Below are 13,073 nucleotides of genomic sequence, written 5' to 3'. Positions count from 1 at the left end.
ACTTTGACACAGGAAGCAAAGGAAAAACCAAAACCAAAACCAAAACCAAAAAAGGAAAGAAATTAGGTCATACAATTTTTGTTGGATAATTTCTATTTTAAATGTCAAATCTAGAGAAAAAGAAGGGAGATGTTCTGAGTAATCGAAGTTAATTGAATCTTTACAAATCTTTTTCCATAGAACTTAGAAATGTTCTAAGATCTCTGTGATTTTATGCATATCCCGCCCTTTACTGAAACAGGAAAATGGGAAGAATAACACTGTTGAACTTCAGTATTCACACATTTGCTACAGTTCAGATGCTGGTGCAGTAGTTCTATGATGGGGCTCAAGGTTAGAACTGCTCTCAGTCTTCAGCTAATGCTGTTGCTGCCAGTCCTTAGACCATTCCTTAAATAATAACAGCTGATATGGTATGACAAACACCTTTTAAAATTTAGGCACATGACCAGGCAATAGTGGAATATGCCTTTAATCCCAGCACTCAGTAGGCAGAGGCAGGAGGACTCTGGATTTCAAGGCCAGCCTGGTCTACAGAGTTCTGGGACAGCCAGGCCTTCACAGAGAAACCTTGTCTCAAACCTCATCCCCCCAAAAAGGTTAAGCACATAGAGTCAAACCTGAATTACTCAGAAGATAAGAAACATCTACATATTCTTCTAATTTCCCAGTAAGAGCCCAACTAAACATGACACTTGTATATGTGCCACTGCTTCTCAGAATCGTGGTCCTGGGGCAGGGTCAAACCCCAAAGAGTTGGGAACACCTGTGTTCTGTGCTAGACCAACACTTCCAAGAGATTTCAATGTAGCTAAAGTTTGTAAACCACTGGTTTATGCTAGGGGTGATTGACCAGAAGGTGACAAGTTCTTGTTTTTCACTCATGCTTAGGTGTGTGTGTGTGTGTGTGTGTGTGTGTGTGTGTGTGTGTGTGTGTTGCACACATGCATAAGTGCAGATGCATGAACATATGCATGTGTGCATCATGAGACTCTATCTTTGTTTCAGTTCCTGTTTAGGTACTACATGTTACATAAGCAGAAAGAAGCTGAAATAGGAAATAGGGAGAAACACTCTAATATTATTCTAGGGCTTTCTTCCTCCTCAGCAGGGCACAACAAATCCCATAGTACTACTACTATTTAACATCAGTTGGTATTTCCATGGACAAATTTCTTATTAGTTAATAAAAGCCATCATAAACACCTGCACCAACTTTGCTAGTGTAAAACACAGCTCTGATAAATCCCAGTAAAAATTCTAAGTTTTGATCTTTGGGGGCTTTTGTTCAAAGTTCTATTGGAAATTCTTGCAGTGTTTTGTATATCTAAGACATAAATGGTACTGAGTTCTAGACAACTACCCAAGAAGTAAAAGTTACTACTTCATAGAACTGGGAGAAAACTCTAATCAAGTGATCCCAGCATCCTCAAGTGCCATTCAGATTAACCAAGGATATTTGCAAATGTGTGACATCTTCATCTTCCCTGAGTCTGTCTTCTCACTGATGTCTACATGCACAGTGATGCAGGACCATTGATGCAGGACCATTGGTTCTTTCATTCATAACCTGGAAGTGGGAGAATGATCGTGACTCCTGGGCCAATAAGAGATGAAAGCCAGCAAATGCATCTTGCCCCTACCTCCAGCTTAGCCATTATGAGGTACAGCCAGTACCTAATATCCTTTTGGGTGGAAATGTACAGTGTAGAACAAGAAGCAACCCCTGAGATCCAGCGGCTTCCACTCAGTGATGCATTCTGTCTCCCTGCTCAACTCTTTCTCTGAAGTCTGATTTCCTGGGTTTCTCCTTCCCAGCCAAATGGAAGAGCATACTCCATCGCTCCAGGCTCTGCTGCAGTGAAAAAAGCAAAGCTACTCCTTTATACCACAGCAGGAGTGTCTTTCCTAGACTCAATGCAGTCTGTGATCAGTGGAGTTTCTAGCTTGTAAAGAAGAGTTGAGAAGCTGAGTAGGAAACTTGGATAATGGAAGCCAAATTACTTCAGGAAGGATGCTAGGAGCTCCTTGTGATAGGAAGAGTAGCAATACACTTCCTTAAAATATGTTACTTTCTCAGGTGAGAACACCAGAGGAGAATCATCCTGTCTCTCCTTGGGACAATTAATGCAGGAATTGAAATCCACAGATATCGATAGTGAATCTATTTATTAAGGGGTTATATGGGGTATCAACTCACTAATAAGAGATATGGCAATTTTAGTCACAGAGTCCCTGGAAGGCTGAGAACCAGTCCCATGCTGTTTCATGCCACTTGGCCGGGTCTTCACCATCCAAGAGCACAAGAGAGAAGGCTCCTGCATACATGCTGATCCTCAGGTCTTAAGCTAGCCAAGAGGCCACACCCTAGGGGCTGGTACCTCAAGGTCATAAGTGGAACGAATACCCACTACATCTCCTCCTTTTGTCTAAATAAGAAAGTTCTAAACCTAATACAAAATTGTATACAATAAGAATAATTATCAAGTATTGTCCAGGAGAAGGGAAAGGTAATAACATAAACAAAAATAGAAATACAACCAAAAGAAAAACATCAAGCAAGAAACACATACTGAATGTTCAGAAATGTTCAGACCATAGGTAAATGGCAAATTACAGAGATTACTCCAATAGCTGTCCTATCCTGAAGAATACAGCTCTAGTACCTAATATGTTCTAGTTAAGATACAAGAGGATTGTAACTGTAATGGGACATGGAGAAACTTTTGGCTACATTTTGCACCCAGCCATGATGGCAAGAGTTTCCATCTAAAACCTGAAAGAACTTAAGAGATTATAGAATGGAGCTAAGAGCAGCTTCCTGGTCCATAACTCTCATTATGGGATGTGGTACAGAGACATGTCCCGGTCATGACGGGCTTCAGTGGCAACATGGTGGACTCCCACAGTCCCTCACCAGCAGTGATACAAAGAGGCTTCTACCAGCCACTGCCTGTGGGCTTGGGAGCACAGCCGTGGGTTTAAAAACACAGGCATGCTACTTAATACTGCTTCCCATAATTGGGGAGGTAAGCATGACTCATTGGCTGCTGTTGCTTTCATCCTAAATACAGTTTAACAGTTTAAAATCTCTCCTGGTCAGAAAAGGATTACAGATACTCAATAAGAACAAATTCAGACAGAAAAAAACCAGGTTATAGTGTGTTTAAAAATATACATAGGCTTGAGAGAGAAAATAAAACAGTAGAAAAAGTCCTTAAAATGAAATAGAGTAATAAAAAATATAATAAACCATGTAAAAATGGAAGTTACACAGAGAGTCGGGATACTGCATATTATTGTGTTGTCTTTGGAATTTTTAGCTGCAGAGATACATTTGATTGTAGGAGCTGCCAATATGTATAGTTTAAAGGTATCTTGCCTTCAAAATTTGAGTTTAAGGATATGATGCTTTGGGAAAGAGGTTCTGGTTTTGTTTCCACAGAAAATGAGAACCTGTTGATTATATCCAGGTTAACATTGTTTGATCAAACAAGATCCCCTGAAAAATCTCCAATGGGAGCAGATGGACCAGATGATCCAATGTTTCAGAGTGCCTCTGTTGCAGTTTCCTCTGAGTTCTGCATCCAGAAAGGCTTCAAGGCTGCTTGCTGAGAGATCCAGCCTCACAGACTACTCCAGTCAGGACTTGACCATAATCCTAAATTTTCTTAGGGTCTCCCAAAGATTACCAGTGCCCCCAGTCAGCAGAAAGTAGCCTAAAAAGCTATGCCCACCTTCCCCCCCAAAATGGATTATGGATGTTTGTCTTTGTTTAGGGGGTTTGATTACAAATTATTATTGGTCATAGTCAATCTCTTTCTAAAAGAAGAAAGGGGAATATGATATAGAAATGTTTGATATAGAAATGATAGGATAAAGGAGTAGATTATTAAATTTACTTTAATCCAAAAACAACTATTAATCTTATTTATTTTACATTAGTATGGATTTTGGCATATTGATACAAATTCAAAGTTAATTTTATTATACTGTATATATATTTCTATTCTTGTTCAAGGTATTATGTTTATGCAACTCATTTAAACTTGTGATATATAATTAAGACATAGAGATTAGTAGTCATCTGTGATAATCAAATTTATAGTTATGTTAATTTAAGTGTTCTAGGTATACGTAGATATATTTCAATTAGGTAGGTAATCTTCAAACAATTCAAAGACCTACAGGATATGGCATTTAAAATGTTTTAAGAACTTAGACTATTGTGGACACTGAGTTATGTCTGTTCCTGGCAGCACTGATTTACTTCAAAGAGGATGATGGGCATCAAAGTTGCTCCATATGGAGTTTGCTTTCTTTGTGGCGAAAGTTAGCCATTTGGGCAAGACACTGCTCTTGTTTGGACTCCTTGACAATATGTTGCATAAACTGGGCATACAGGGCCCATAGGAAAGTGACCACTGGACTTTGTCAAAACAAGGCAAGGTAGTCTTTCAGGTTCCTGCTTCACAGAAGATACTGCCAGACATTCTACAGGACACAGAGCAAAGTGACTAATGAACTTTGCCAATGGGCAAGACAATCCTTCAAGTTTCCTGCTTCACTGAAATGTCTTCCAGAGACTCTAGTCCTGTAGGCTGAAAATGGATTCTCCAATGTTGCAGAGGAACTTTGGGTGACTATCTAGGCAGCCAGCTGTCTCTGTCATTTCTAGAATTTTGGAAGTTGCTTATAATGCACTTCCTATTTACTTAAATAATATTATACCCTTTTGGGATCTTTGATGGAGTTGGAGACTAGATAGTTATATTATAGTTTTCCTTATTCATATTAAAAGATAAATTAGATATAAAACTTTAGACTCACAAAAATATGACAGATGATAGAGTATTTTCTTATATTTTCCAAGTACAAATAGACTAGATATTGTAACTGTAATTTTTGCTTGATAATGATTTTGTTATATATAATTTTGCTATGTTAAAATGAAAATCTTCTTTTTTGATTAGACAGCAAAGGAGAAGTATTGTGGGATGTCTTTCTGTATGTTGTGAATATGTGTTGCTTCCATTGGTTAGTAAATAAAGCTGCATTGGCCTTTGGCAGGACAGGATGGAGCCAGGTGGGAAATCCAAGAAAGGCAGAGAGAGAAGAAAGGTGGAGGCAGAGAAGACACTCCAAGACATCACCAGGAGAAGCAAGAAGTGAGAGAACAGATAATGCCATGAAGCCATGTGGCAAAACATAGTGGACATGGGTTGAGTTAAGTTGTAAGAGCTAGCTAGCAAGAAGCCTGAGCCATAGATCAAAGAGTTTGTAATTAATATAAGCCTCTGAGTGGTTATTTTATAAATAGCTATGGGCCAGGAAGGACAAGGGTAAATATCTGGCTTCAGACCATTGCAATAGAGCCTCCTAGGATGGGTTGTGAAATATGCATTACATTTTTATGTATCTAAGCACACTTCTGATGTGAAGGTATGGTAGAAGCCACCCAAGATGGTATATATATATATATATATATATATATATATATATATATATATATGAAAAAAAGTGTGTGTGTTTGTATAGTGGACACAAAAAAGCCTGTACATATTTAATATATACAACTTAGTGTGCTTGGCAATATGTGTACTCCTATGAAATTACCACCACAATTTATATCATTGTTTCAAAAGTGGTTTTCTATGGCAGACTACAGAATGGCAAAAGAGCTTTACCAACCCCACATCTGACAGAGGGCTGATTTCAAAACTATATAAAGAACTCAAGGAACTAGACATGAATTAAAAATGGGGTGCAGATCTAAATAGAGAATTCTCAACAGAAGAATCTCAAATGGCCGAGAAACATTTAAAGAAATGTTCAACATCCTTAGGCATCAAGGAAATGCACATCAAAATGACTCTGAGATGTCATCTTACACCTGTCAGAATGGCTAAGATCAAAAACATAAGCAATAACTCATGCTGGAGCAAGGGGAACACTCCTCCATTGCTGGTGGGAGTCCAAACTTGTACAGCCACTTTGAAAGTCAGTGTGGCAGTTCCTCAGAAAACTGGAATCAACCTACCATAAGACCCAGCTCAACCATATCACAAGGATATTTGCTCATCTATGTTCATAGCAGCTTTATTCAAAAATTTCAGAGCCTAGAAACAACCTCGATGATCCTCTACTGAGAAATGGATAAAGAAAATGTCGTACATTTATATAGTGGAGTATTAGTCAGCTGTTAAAAACAATGACATCAGGAAATTTGAAGGCAAATGGATGGAATTAGAAAAAAAAATCATCCTGAGTAAGGTAACCCAGACCCAGAAAGACAAACATGGTATGTACTCACTCATAAGTGGATATTAGCTGTTAAAGTAAAGGGTAAAAATAAAGGATAATCTGCAGATCAAGAGAGACTATGCTACAAAAATAGTTCATTAGGGGACACCCAGATTTCCCTGGGATTGGTAAGTAGAAGAGATTTCGTGAATGGACTAATGGCAGGTGAGGATGGAAACATGAGCCATCAGTTTAGGGGGGGGCACACAGAGAGGGAGAGTGCTGAGGAGGACTGCTAGGGGGCATTTCAGGGTTAGGCAGAAGCCTGCTGCAGGAGAATCTCTCAAGAGTCTATGGAGAGGACCCCAGTTTAGACTCCTAGCAATAGTAGGAAAGTAGCCTGAACTGGCCATTTCCTGTGACCAGATTGGTGCTTGGCCCAGTTTTCTTCAGAGAGGCATCATCCAGCAACTGATGGAGGCAGATGCAGAGACCCACAACCAAACCTTAGGCAGATTTCAGGAATCCTGCAGAGGAGGAGGAGAAAGGAGTGTAGGAGCCATAGGGGTTAAAGACATCACAGGAAGGTTCACACAATCAACTAACCTGGGCTCATAGGGGTCCTGCAGAGACTGAACTGACAACCAGGGAGCCTACAGAAGACTGACCTAGGCATTCTGCATATATGTGACAGTTGTGTAGCTTGGTCCTCTTATGGACTCCTAATAGCAGAAACAGGACCTGTTCCTGACTCTTTTACTGGCTTTTTGGACCCTACTTCTCATACTGGGTCACCTTGCCCAGCCTCAACACATGGGGAGGTGCTTAGTCTTACTGGATCTTGATATGCCATGTTTTATTGATACTCACAGGAGACATTTCTTTTCCAGGAAGGAGACAGAAGAGGAGGGGATTGGGGGAATGGGAGGAGGAATAGGGGAGAGGGACTGGGAGGGGAGGACTGTGGGAATCTGTGGCCAAGATGTGAAATAAATAGATGAATAAAAAAGGAAAAAAAACTGTTTTTCTGCATTCTTTAGTTATAGTTATGTGCACTGTGTGTGAGGGGGCTATATGGGGAAATAAGAGGAAGAATTGAAAATAAGGCCAACCCTCCTGGCAGATTTTAAGTGTGTGTTCACTGCTGTTAGCCTTACATGATGCTGTCTAGAAGGTCCTAGGGCTCTGTGCTAGTGCCTCCTCTTCACCTCTCCTAAGCTACTGGCAATTACCATTCTACTCTCTGCCTTTCTATACTGAACTATTTTAGATTCCTCATATCAAAGACAGCAGTGAAGTTGCCATGGTTACATTATCTTATGAGCACCTGAGACATAGGATGTACTCAACAGCTGTTGTTTACTTATCCCGTCTCTCTTCATTCCTTTCAGTGACCTCATGAACTCACATTGTGCCTATCCAATGACCCATGTTCCCCGAAATGCCCATCATGTGTCTGCATCTTATCTCATGTCCTTCCTCTTCCTGTGTACCTCACTGCTTCGATTTCCCACATGGAGGTCTGCCCAGATCTTCTTCCTTTTGTAAGACCTCATTCAAATCCTGTCCTTTGCACTGAGCATGCTACCATGCTTGCTGTGCCTTCACCTCTGACTTTTTTGGACAGGCATTGTCCTTTGGACTTAGCATTGTTACTGAGTATCCTTATCATATATTTTTTAAATCTCTGAATTATTATTTAACAAGATAACACACCTAACATGCCATACTTACTACTCAAGGGTGTTACTAAGTGTGGGCAGCAAGACTCTTTAAGATTTGTTTGCTAGTGTCCACTGGGGAGTCTATCCTCTTTATCAGGAGAAAATTGAGTGAGTATGAGAAAAACATTATATTCCCAGACTCAAATCCTGATCCAGCCAAACGGCTAAACAACAGAGGAGTGTCTGCGTTCCCTGGCTTGGTTTAATGATTTTCCTGTAGATCCACATCTCTTTCTATCACAAAGAAATCACTTTATCCTGCTGGGTAATTAATACAAATGTACAGTATGGCAAGCGTATTCCTGTAGGCTGCTTATTTTGCTGGTAAATTACAGGAAATCCTATACAGTACACCTGGGATACCCTGCAGTTTGAAATTAGAATATAAAGTGTCTCCCAGTTCCTCCTACTTGGCCAAGATACTGGTCTGATTGTGAAAATCTTTCTAGTTAGACTTGTAATGAACGGAGATGTTGGCAAATTCATTTACTTCCTTTTAGCTTAAAATTAATAAAGATTTTAATTCTAGGCCTAAAAAAATTCCACTACTCTGTTTTCAGCTGAGTTACTAGAAGGGGAAACAGTGTGGTACTGGTTCCCAGTTGTGAATTCATTCAAAAAACATATGCCACATACAAACTTGTAACCAAATCCTCAGAGTCTAAGGTATATTGCTAGTAAAATGCCTTGGCCGAGCTTCAGTTCTGCGTGATGTCACATCTATATGAGCCCTGCGATAGCATTAAACTGGCCACAGCTGTTTCTGATTGAAGCACTATAGACCTCTGAAACAGGGATCACCTCTTCTGCACTCCTTCCCACCCTCCTCCATAGTGTCTTTATTTAACAAAGAGACCTCTCTCTGAACACAGGCAGTCTCTTGGGCTCTGCAGGCTGTTCTCCCATCACGTTCCTGGTGGTTTGGCTTAGGCTTGGAGTGTCTTGTATATATACATTCAAGTAATCATGTGTGTGTGCCAGCATGTACAAACATGTGCACACACAAAGGTCTAAGAAGGCTTTTCTTGGTGACTGAGTTCTAAATCTTCCTTTGGCCTGTGTGCTGAGATCAAAGCAAATACCTTGAGTATTTCTTTCTCAAAAGAATGGTCTAATCCAGTCCTAATAGCTGGTGAGAAACCTCAGCCCTCTTTCTCTTCTTGGAAGCAAAGTACATAGTATGAGAGTGGGTGGTGTACACTCTGCTAAAATTTAACCCATCATTTGTCACATAGAATGCTATAGTTTAACAGAGATCCGTGCACTACTTACTTCTTCAAAGGCAAGACAGCCGTGGTTTTAGGCTTGCAGGTTATTGACTTAACTCAGCCACCATTTAACAGAAGCAGCCAGGGCAGTTCACTAATCATAAAAACAGGTGCTGGCTAGAATTTTGTCATTAGTTTAGTTTAGAGAGCTTCAAACTGAACAGTGTTGATCAGAGTGTGGTGGCCAGGTGCCAGTCTACAAGTGGAAATAGCTTATGACTTAGTAAGGACAGATGGACAGTAAATGGATGGACACGTTCACCGCCGTCTGACGTCTCTTCACGTCCCAGTGTACGACGCCTGCTCTCATCTCTTTGAAGGAGTAGGCCACACCTGAGGTTCAGAGCATCCAGGGTTCTTGCTTCTGGTAAGGCTATATATATATCATGCTTGCTATTCGGCAGGACACATAGGGGGCTATGACAGGTTAAATACAACAGTTATTTGTCATCAGCGGTCTGCATGACAATGATAGCAAATCCTCTATGGAGAACCTGGTTTCTGCTCCATTTGCCCTTGCCCCTCTGGGGAAGTGCTGAAGGATGGTTTGGGGGCTGCCTTCCTGAGATCCTGAAACAGAGACTGTCTATTTGTTTTCTTGGTGCTCTAGAAACCATAGGTCATGCTTGGCTCTGGGATGTTGATCCAGTAGCATAAACTCCTAAGGAAATCTGAATACTGAGGAGGGTGGTACAAGCTGCTAGAAATGGAGAAAAAGTAAAAGAAAACACATTATTACTGGAGCCCAGATTGTTTGGTCTCTTTTCTAAGTGTCTGCTAACTCTTAAACCTCCATTCCAGCTAGCCAGCCAGCCAGGCTCCATTTATAAGGTGCTATTCACAGGACAGGCCTCACAGTTTGTAAACACATAGAAAGTCATCAGCATCTTTGGCTTCAAAACCCAAAGAAAACTTTGGAAACTTGAGGTTGTTAAGGAGTAGTGCCCAGTGCCAATTTCTGATGGTTTGGAACCTTTTAAGGAGAGAGTGCCATTGGATTCCTGTCCTTAAAAGCCATGATGTCACCATAGGGGAATATGATGTCAGGTTGTAAAAAAGATCAGAAAGCTTTTGAAAATTCTTAGGCCATGTTGCAAAGTTTGTTCACAGTGCTGAACAGAAAAGATGGTCTGTCGCCTCCACCTTGCTTCCATCCTCTTGACAAGAAACCCTGCCAAGAGCAGGGAGGTGAGGCAAGCCAGGCTGTTTCCTTCCCCTCCCTGAGAGGACAGAGGATTTAATTTTCAGAACTAGTTCATTATTTAACAAAGTTGTGATAAAAATTTTTCCCTTCTTATTCTTAAGTTCCTTGGCTTAAGTACTGCATGAAGCATTAAACAGTCAACTCATCCCCTTTTAGTAGAGAGAACTTGCTTTCCAGGAAGATAGGAAGATATTTTCTTCCCAAGTCTGCCCAGAGCTCTCAGTAAACTGGCAATCATTTATGCATTTTGACTTACTAAAGCCCTGAAATTCTTGTTCCAAATCTCATTAAAAACTTATCACAATGTTCTCTCTCTCTCTCTCTCTCTCTCTCTCTCTCTCTGTCTCTCTCTCTCTCTCTCTCTCTCTCTCTCTCTCTCTCTCTCTCAACTTAGTACTTGTGTTGAAAGACATTGGTCTCACACTCTGATGGAAACTATTGGGTAAAGATGCTGACAAGAATGGCTATGGGAATGTAGAAGGATGATTTATGAAGATACATTAAAAAGAACTAAATGTACCTGGTTAGGCACAGATTGAGGGGACCCAAGAGTCACCCACTAAAATCAGTGTGGGGTAAGACTATCAACAGAGGGGAAATGAGCTCTTCTGGAAGCCAAGCCAAATGAGTAAAGTGAAGGAACATGAAGGGTGGGCCAGAAGGGAGGCAGCAGGTGACACTTGCTGTCACTCTCATGGCTTAAGTTTGAACTCTTCGACCCACAGAGTCTATGTCCTAGCCACTCAGACCCAAGTAAACACACAGAGGCTTATATTAATTAAAACTGCTCCAGCCATTAGCTCAGGCTTACTAATGACTAGCTCTTACACTTAAACTCAGCCCATTACTGTTAATCTATATGTCACCACGTGTTCCATGGCTTTACCTGTATGCCATTACATGCTGCTCCCTGGATGGCGGGCTGGCATCTCCTGACTCATCCTTCCCAGAATTCTCCTTGTTTGCTTATCCCACCGATACTTTCTACCTGGCTACTGGCCAATCAGCATTTTATTTATCAACCAATCAGGGCAACACATTCACAGCATACAGAATGACATTACCCATCAATCAGGAGGCTTTGGAGGTACACCATACAATACTTTCAGAAACGTAAGACTCTGTAAGATAGACCACTTTTCTTGGGTGGGTGTTTGTTTTTATGTCTTTTCGAGGATGCATCGAGTCTTTGAAAAACAACACAGGACAACAGCAATGAGAGAACAAAGGGAAGTCTGGATGCTGCAAGGATACAGAGGACACGCAGTCACTGCTCCCCAAGCAGATGACTCTTCCCAGACCTAGTTTCACTGTCCCTAAATAGTTCATGAACAATGTGTCATGTCAAGAGACTAAGATGAAGTAAAGGTAAAGTAGAGAAAAGAGATATCCCCTTAAAAAATTACTTTCATCACATAGAGTGATGGTTTTATAAAGACATTTTCTTTAAGTAGATCATGTATTTGACCATATTACTATATATTCTCCCTGTCTTAGTTTGGATTACTATTGCTATGATGATGAAACATCATGACCAAAAACAGCTTGGGGAGGAAATGGTTTATTTCACTCACAGTTCCAGATAACAGTTTGTCAGCAAAAGCAGTAAGGGCAGGAATTCACACAGAGCAGGAACTTGGAGGCACACGTTTATATAGAGGCCATGTAAGGTTTCTGCTTTTTGGCTTGCTTTCCATGACTTGTTCAGCCTGCTTTCTTATAGAACACAAGACCACCAGCCCAGGGCTGGACTCATCCACACCAAGCTGGGCCCTTCCACATCAATCACTAATTAAGAAAATGCTTGCCTACTGCTCAATATTACTGGAACATTTTCTCAGTTGAGGCTTCCTCCTGTCTGATGATTCTAGCTTGGGTCAAATTGACATAAAATATAGGGTATTGCTGGGACAGACCTGACCATGTTGTCTTGGAGAAAATTGTGGAAGGACTTTGGAACCTCAGGATAGAAAAGCCACTGAGTATTGAGAGTTCAATGAGACATTCTCTGGAGCTTGGAAGGCAAGAACCTTGAGAGCAGTGCAGATTATGGAGGCCTGGTTTGTGAAGTCCCAGAGGGAAGTTTGAGAGTCACTTGAATACTCTATCAGGGGCATTTCTTTTCTATTTAGAGTTGAAAATCCATGATTCGGGTTAGCTAGGGCTGAAGAATCAGCTGTGATTAACAACAGACCAGAGCCATTGAAGTAAAACCTTTGCTTTACTGGGACAGTTGATGGTGGCCAGCCATAGCTAAGAAATTAGTGGTGATTAAGAAGAGACCAGCATCACTGGTGTGAAATCTCCTGGGAAGTGTTTCCTCATAGTCAGCAACAGAAGCTGTGTTCCAGAGACAATCAAGATCATACCTTGTGCTGGCAGCTAAAATTAATAATGTGTAAGAGTCACCTGGATGGTGCTAAGTTTGAGAGCATGAAGGAGTCATGAAGAGCAGCTGAGGCTTAGCATTGTGAGAAGCCATTCACTGTAGAAGGTGCAGTCTCAGTAGCAGTGGAGGAAGCCCCAGGATTTAAAGGGTCATGGAGAGAAATTGAGGCTTGATGTCATGAAGAGGGCCTATGAGAGGTTATTGGTAAAAGTGCAGCCCAGTTGCAGTAGAGGCCCTAGCATTTT

This window comes from Peromyscus maniculatus, chromosome 10 (assembly GCF_049852395.1).
Source record: "Peromyscus maniculatus bairdii isolate BWxNUB_F1_BW_parent chromosome 10, HU_Pman_BW_mat_3.1, whole genome shotgun sequence".
NCBI classification, from domain to species: Eukaryota; Metazoa; Chordata; class Mammalia; order Rodentia; family Cricetidae; genus Peromyscus; species Peromyscus maniculatus.
Note: the sequence above shows the minus strand (reverse complement) of the source record.